The 8,157-nt window shown below is 39.0% G+C and overlaps 1 pseudogene; it reads right to left on the bottom strand.

Moving 5' to 3' along the window:
• Positions 1-650: 650 nt before the first annotated feature.
• LOC105516866 lies at positions 651-1,086 on the bottom strand (annotated as a pseudogene).
• Positions 1,087-8,157: the final 7,071 nt, after the last annotated feature.

Genomic DNA, 8,157 nt, shown 5'->3' with positions numbered 1-8,157 from the left:
CTTAAGGGTTCTCTAATTGGGTAACCCCCTGCTGACCCCCAGCTATGGCAGTTTCTATATTGATATCTTTGTTCCACTACTTGCACACTGAAGCCAGGAATGAGTAATTCAAACCAACAGAGAGCATAAGATAATGGGGCTTTTATAAACTACTAGTGTTTAAAAGGCAGTGACCCTTTAAGTTCACTGGAGTTCTCTTCCATGAAGAATTTTTCGCACCTGTACATAACAGATGGGGGATGCATCACATCCCTGTGTCTGCTCCGGACGGGAGCTGAACTGATCTGCTAGACTCCATGGACTTGAACCTGGACTGCTTTGGAATTCATTCATGTTCTACCCACGCTTGGATAACAGCTCAGAATAAGCACAGAAGCTTTCCATGTTTTAAAAAAATAAATATGGGAAAGTATAAAGGATAATGGGAAATAAAATAAAAATATGGGAAAGTAGAAAGGATAATGTAACAAAAACCTATATACCTAGAAATGGTAACACCTAGAAATATTAACTTTTCAAATTTTGTCATATTTGCTTGCAGTATTTTAACATGAGAAAGTATAAAGGATGATGTAACAAACATTTATATTCCTAGAAATGTTAACACCTAGAAATACTAACTTTTCAAATTTTGTCATATTTGCTTGACATTTTTTTTTTTTTTTTGTGAGCCAAAGATTTATTTATTCATTTCTTGCATTTGAAGTACTCTTCGATAACATCCTTGGCCTGAGGCTCCTTTCCATAGTCCTTAACTACTACACAACTGCAACCAACCACTTTACAGGGTTTCCCCTCTCTGTCAGTTTTACAGAGGCCTACCCATTCTCCTAGTTTCTTGTTGTCATCAACCTTAATTAGGTTGATCTGGTGTTCAGCACAAAGGGCCTCCACCAACTTGACATACATAGGCTCATCACAGTTGGATGCAAGCACACAAAGATGGGCTTGGCGCTCCTCTCAGGCTTTGGCAGCTTCACGAATTCCACGTGCTAGGCCATCGTGGATGAGGGCGGTCTTCAGCACCTCTTGTAAAGCAGTATTAATGTCCATTACACCTCCAGCAGCAATGCCTTCCTCGGCCATGGCGGTGGGTTACAGGTGAAGCGGAATCCTGTGGGTTACAGGTGAAGCGGAATCCTGAACGCACCCAAGCCTCCGCCTCCGTGCGACTCCGCGGCCACAGGGAAAGAGGCCTCATCACAACATATTTTTTTAAGGCAATAAAGCATTAGAGTTAAAACTAAAATCCTCTTTAGCCTCCAACCCTAGTGTTCCCAGTCCACACCCCAAGGGCCACTATCATCACAGAATGGTGTATAGCTATGCGGTCCATTCAGTTTTAAAATTTTTTTTCTACTGATATGAAATTTATTTATTGCATTTCTAGTCTATTAGTGTTAATGAAATTTTAATGTGTATACTTATATATTTTTTCAAGACTTAAAATTCACCGGTGTCTATATTCTCTGTAACACGGCAATACAGTTATATTCTGTGCTATTTTCAAACACTCTCTTTATCTGAACACCATGTTGTCACCTACATCTCAGTTCAAGCTTCTTTTAGTCACAATATTTCTTCTCTTTCTTTTCTTCCTTTCTTTTTTGTCTTCCTCTTTCTGTTACTGCTCTAGGATTTATTAATTATGATAGGATTGCAAGGAAGTTTGGGGTTATCTTGGAATACTTCCCGACTCACAACTCTGTAGGAAGAAATACTAGAATCCTGTTTCTGCTGCATTTGTGTCCTGATCCTTGAAACTTGTTCCCTCTGTTCCTCAAGGACCTAAAACAGAAACACCACTCGACCCAGCAATCCCATTACTGGGTATATACCAAAAGGAGTAGAAATTGTTCTGTCATAAGGACACATGCATGCATATGTTCATTGAAGCACTATTTACAACAGCAAAGACATGGAATCAACCTAAATGCCCATCAGTGGTAGACTGGATAAAGGATATGTGGTACATATACACCATGGAATACTATGCAGCCATAAAAAATGACAAGATTATGCCCTTTGCAGGAACATGGATGGAGCTGGAGGCCATTATCCTTAGCAAACTAACAGAGGAACAGAAAACTAAATACTGCATGTCTCACTGACAAATGGGAGCAAAATGATGAGAACACATGGACACAAAGAGGGAAACAATACACACTGGGGATTTTTCAGAGGGTGAAGGGTAGGAGGGAGAGGATGGGGAAAAATAATAACTAATGAATATGAGGCTTAATACCTGGGTGATGAAACAATCTGTACGACAAACCCCCATGACACAAGCATACCTATATAACAGACCTGCACATGGACCCCTGAAATTAAAATAAAAGTTAAATAAAATTTTTTTAAAAAAGAAACTTATTTCTTTATTGTGGACTCAGTCTTCTTCTTGTGGAGGTATATTCTTTAGTTGTTCTTCCAGCAAACATCTGAGAGAATATATTTCCTAGGTCCTAATGTCTCTGAAAATGTTTCTATTTTGTTCTTATTCTTAAAAGATGGTCTGGGAACATAATTCCAAGTTAATAGTTATTTTGCCTCAACTATTTTTAAGATAGTACTTAGCTTTCTTCTGGCATTTTTTGGGTTTTGTTTTGTTTTGTTTTTCATGAAAAGTCTGTTAGTGATGTTTCTTTTGTGGCCAATCTAATTTTTCCTCTGATCACTTATGGTGTTTTCAGTTTTAAATTGTGCACATTTTGCTGTTTTAACATGGTATGTACAGAGATTTTAACTTCATTAATCCTGGTGGGTATTTTCATTCTGATGTATAGCTTTCATTTTTCCTAGAAATTTCTCCAGTTTTAAAACATTTGAATGTTTTCTCTCCTTTATTCTTTCTATACTCTCCTACTGAAAGTCTATTCATCAAATCCTCCTGTTTTCCATGTGTTTTAAGTAATTTTAAAAGCAATCTTCACGTTTTTATCTCTCTATGCTATGTTCTGGGTATTTCCTCTGTTCCACATTTTAATTCATTCATTTCTACTTTAGCTGTGTTTAGTTCATGAATTAATGCATTTGTATTCTTTCTCTATAGCAGTGGTTATTTCTTGCTTTTCAATACAATGTACAACTTTTTTTTCTTCTTTGGGACAATTTAGTAATTTTCTAAAATGTGTATGTATTTGGCATAGAAAGCATTTATATATAGTAGAAGCAGAGAAGCTTTAGTGTGTGCTGAACTCACAATCTTAATTGCTTTTTTTTTGAGATGGAGTCTCTTCTGTTGCCCAGGCTGGAGTGTAGTGGCACTATTGCGGCTCACTGCAACATCTGCCTCCCAGGTTCAAGAGATTCTCCTGTCTCAGCCTCCTGAGTAGCTGGGATCACAGGTGTGTACCACCATGCCTAGCTAATTTTTGTATTTTTAGTAGAGACAGGGTTTCACCATGTTGGCCAGGCTGGTCTCAAACTCCTGAAATCAAGTGATCCACCCGCCTTGGCCTCCCAAAGTGCTGGGATTACAGGTGTGAGCCACTGTGCCTGGCCACAATCTTGATATCTTTTTGACTTAAGAGTAAATGCTATCCTTTCCTGAATTATTGCACCTAGTGTTGCTGCAATAATCATGTTGCTCCAATAACCATATTAACCAATTTTCATATTCTGACAAGGGAATGTTTCATAAATTGTCAATTTATTTAATTAAAAAGTCTTACAAAAGGCCAATCACATTTAACAATTTTTGAAAATAATACAATTACGTGAACCATAATAATCTCACCAAAGTCCAGAGTGGAAAAGTCAGTAGAAATAAACATTTCTGAATCTATTTTTATGACTCAAGCACTGACAAGGCCAGGAAGATCTTTTCTCGCTCCATAGATCTCTAGATGTGGGAAGTAGAGATGAAATGAATATGTATTAAGTGGACATATTTTATATGGTTTCTTTACAATCTCAAAAGTAAGCTGTTTCCTTGTGATTTGCTTCTTCAAATCAAAGTAAGCTCTAGTAAAACATTCCAGTCACTTAACATTCTCCCACTGATAGTGATTCTAACGGTGGGTTTTGTTTGTATTTGAGGGCTGATCACATTTATAAACATATAAGCTGTATTATTGTAAAATTCATAGTCCTGCATTAAAATAAAGTTTACAAAACATCCTTTTATTATTATCTCAATTATTTTTTATATTGTTGCCATGGCTACAGTCAGTAATATTAGTAGTTAAACGAAGGTAAAACCAGTCTTTCTTTTGTAAATGGGAAAAGGAATAGTATATTCTTTGTTGCTTTCAATACTCAGGTTTGAAAAAATCTTGGTTATGAAGTCAGGGAATTATATTACACTTGAGAGCAAACATCACATATAAATCTTCTTATGTCTTCTTGGTTATTAATTAATGTGCTAATGATGCCCGGAAGTTTCTTAGCTGAAACTTGTGGTTTAAAGTAGCTGTTCTTGGAGGGAAAAATTTGGCCAGATTCCCTTTACAGATCTAAAGATTTTAGTACTTACTATACAATGAAGGATTTGTCCTCATTTTTGGAAAACTAATGAAATTAGTAATTTGTGATGCATGTCTGGTACGGAAGGAAATCACAATAAGATCTTCGTGCACCTTTTAAAAAGATGAATTGCAAAAACTGGCAAACAAACAAAGACTGTACTTGCAATGCTTTCAATGTTCCTGGGAGAACAAGCTCTTTCAAAATTAAAATTTGATATTGTTCAGCATTGTTACAAATGAGGTACCTGTGTATTAAACTGGCTTCAAATGACGGATCGGAGTTATAATTGATTGGCTTCTTCTACCACCAATCATATGTGTCCCAGGAGATGTCATAGGAGGGCTCATAACTCATATCCCACCCACAGCCTCCCGGTAGTAATTACCTGGTTGCAGGTAAAACTCTCTTGATATCTCCCAACAGAAAGATGTGTGTCGGGATCAGAGAGTAGAGATCTGCTTAGACATTTGAAAACAAGGAGAAAACCCATAAGCAGAGGGCTCACATCAATGTGGGTAGTATTTAATTTTGTTTACTGTACATCAATGTGGAGAATAAATGAGGAGTAGAGTAATTCTTTTAAAATAATTAAAATTAGGCCTATACTAGAGACAAATAGATTCCACTGATATTGACAATTGACTAAATCATTAGTCACTGTGAAATCTTCAAGATTTTACAAGTTTTGATATTGACTTGATACTGCCTGCTTTTATCTAGAACTCTCCAGATCGCCTGAGTTTCCACTGTGAAGATCTACTCATTTACTGATTTTTTTCTAGATGCTTGTCTGGGAATATTTAGGATCAACATCCAGGAACTCAGCATTGCCTATGGGATGTTGGTATTTTCCTTTTTTCATCTTAATTGTAGACAAAAGTTGGTAAAATGAAAACCAGCTTCACATTTTTGAACTTTGAGTGAAAAAGGAGAAATGCCTTGAGTTATGCTTAGTAACAATCTTTTGAGACGATTTAGGTGTTTTCTGTATATAACTCTAGATATCTGTGCAATTTGTTTGACCAGGGGAACAAGAAGTTTCAATTCCTTTGCACTCATGTAAGAAGGTAAAAGTACTCAGAAAAGAAGTGACTTCTAAGAGGGATACCAGAAGTCAGAGAAAGGGCTAGACATTGAAATCTGGTTTCAAATACTCTACAAGCAGAGGAAAAGTTGGGAGAACAGCTCCTATGCACAAAGATGACAGTGACAATGCTATCTACAGTATCTGAAAATGGACTAAATTGAAAGGTGCTTAACATACAAAGTAGACACACACAAAGTTAACATTGCTTGTAGGAGAAGAGGGTTATAAAAGAACACTGGCGTGATGGCATGCTGCCTTGGCAACACAGTGCACATCAAAAGCTCCTGCAATGAATTTTATGGTAATTTTCATTTGAATGGAATTGCTCTCCACTTCACTATAACGCCGGATTTGAACCTTCTAGGTGTGCTTTTTTAATATTTTCAAAAACATTGGGTTGGTGCAAACTGATGGTGGCTTTATGCTGCCATGCCATTGAACAACTAAGGATACCACATCTACTTCCCCTTGGCTAACCCACTGCCCAAGACAGCCCATGAGGAAGAAAGCATTGAAGCCTTAGAGTTTTACCCACATCTCCCATTCCAGTTGCTTTATCCACCCCTCACCCTCACAACAGCATAATACTGCATTTATTAAATATGCGACTGGAAAGTTTTCCCTAGAGCCACACGCACTTTTGTCTATATTTTACAGTGGTAGGTGGCAGACATGGAGAGAGAATATGCAAGTTACTCACCTTCATGAGGCTGTTGAAAATCACTCCCAGAATTACATCTCATTTCTAAATGTATACTTTGGGAACAAGGGCAAAGAATTAGGAAATCAATGGGATTAACTAAATTCACTGCCCTCTTATTTCTTATTTTTATAACACTTAAGGGTTTTTTGTCTCATTAAGATCTTGGCAGAGCACTCCATTATAGAGGTCCCATGCTCCCGATAGGAGGAATATGTTCTATTGCAATTTTTGGCTCATGTGTTTTAAGTGTTTCTTCAACAACATGAGAGTGAGCATCAGTTCACCTGTGGCTAAGGAATGAAGGAACCCACTTCAGGAGAAAGTGCACTAAGACTACCTTTGTTTTAAGAGTGTAAAAATCCTTAAATCCTACTTGCACAGAATTGCATAGTCCTTGCTGAATTTTCATCTGTATTGTCTTCTTTCCAACTCCTACTACTGCATTAGCCTATAGCAACTAGAGAGTACACAAATAAGTCTAACACTAAACTGTAGTGCTCCTTCTCAGACAACATCCATGCCAGGAGAAAGGGGCATGAAGAGATGAAGCATAAAGTATATATTGAAAAAGTTGTAGGTCATGTTTTTCAACACATTTTCTTGCTTGGTTCCATTCAGCGAGCTTGATTTCCTTTAGTTCTGGGAAGGGGATTTATGCTTATTTTTCTTCTGACTAGGTGAACTATCTCTAAACACAGTGAAATAATTCAGAAACTCTATTACATCAAAGACTTCTGGAAATATGGGGAAGAAGGTAAGGAAGAAATTGGGCATGGTGGTGCACACCTGTAGTCCCACCTACTTGGGAGGCTGAGATGAGTGGATCATGGGAGCCCAGGAGTTCAAGACCAGGCTGGGCAACTTAGCAAGACCCCATTTCAAAAAAAAAAAAAAAAAGGAGAAGGAGGAGGAGGAGGAGGGGGAGGAAAGAAAAGAGTGACCCACAACCCAAAGCCTTGCCATTTCCCATAAAAAAGTCACAATCTATCCCTTGAAGCAGATGAAGGGCAGATCTCCAGTCTAAGAAGAGGCTCCCTTCCTCCCTGAGTACAGGAGGGGAAGCCACCTGGGATCTTCCAGCATGAGCTCATGTAACTGCTGCTGTCTTCCACGACACTTGTAAGCAATTGTATTGTTTCCTACGACAGCTGTAACACACCACCACCACAAACCCAGCGGCTCAGAACAACCCAAGTTTATTCTCTTGTAGCTTAGGAGATCAGAAGTCCAAAATCTGTCCTTGTTGCCCAAAATCGAAGTTGGCAGGGCTGCCGGAATTCCTTGGCATGTGGACGCATTACTGCATACTCCAATCTCTGCCTCCATGGTCGCACCACCTTGTCCTCTTCTACCTGAAATCTCCCTCTGCATCCTTCTTAGAATCTTTTTTTTTTTGAGACAGGGTTTCACTCTTGTTGTCCAAGCTGGAAGGCAATGGCGGGATCTTGGCCCGGCGGGATCTCGGCCCACCGCAACCTCTGCCTCCCGGGTTCAAGCGATTCTTCTGCCTTAGCCTCCGGAGTAGCTGGGACCCCAGGCATGCGCCACCAGGCCTGGCTAATTTTGTATTTTTAGTAGACTTGGGGTTTCTCCATGTTGGTCAGGATGGTGTCGAACTTCCGACCTCAGGTGATCCACCTGCTTCAGCCTCCCAAAGTGCTGGGATTCCAGGCGTGAGCCACCGCGCCCGACCCTTAGAACACTTTTTATTGCGTGTAGGACCCACCCAGATAATCTGGAATAATCTCTCCATTTTATGATGCTCGACTTTATCATATCTGCAGACTTTGCTTTCTAAGGTGGTGCTCATAGATGCCAGGGATTAGCATGTGGGCCTCTTGGGAAGCCAGGATTCAGCCTCCATAACACCTGTTGTTTCTCTGGTACTCAGATTTCAGGG

The sequence above is a fragment of the Colobus angolensis genome, unplaced genomic scaffold (genome assembly GCF_000951035.1).
Source record: "Colobus angolensis palliatus isolate OR3802 unplaced genomic scaffold, Cang.pa_1.0 Scaffold293, whole genome shotgun sequence".
Classification (NCBI taxonomy): Eukaryota; Metazoa; Chordata; class Mammalia; order Primates; family Cercopithecidae; genus Colobus; species Colobus angolensis.
Note: the sequence above shows the minus strand (reverse complement) of the source record. Positions and strands in the feature narration are given on the sequence as shown.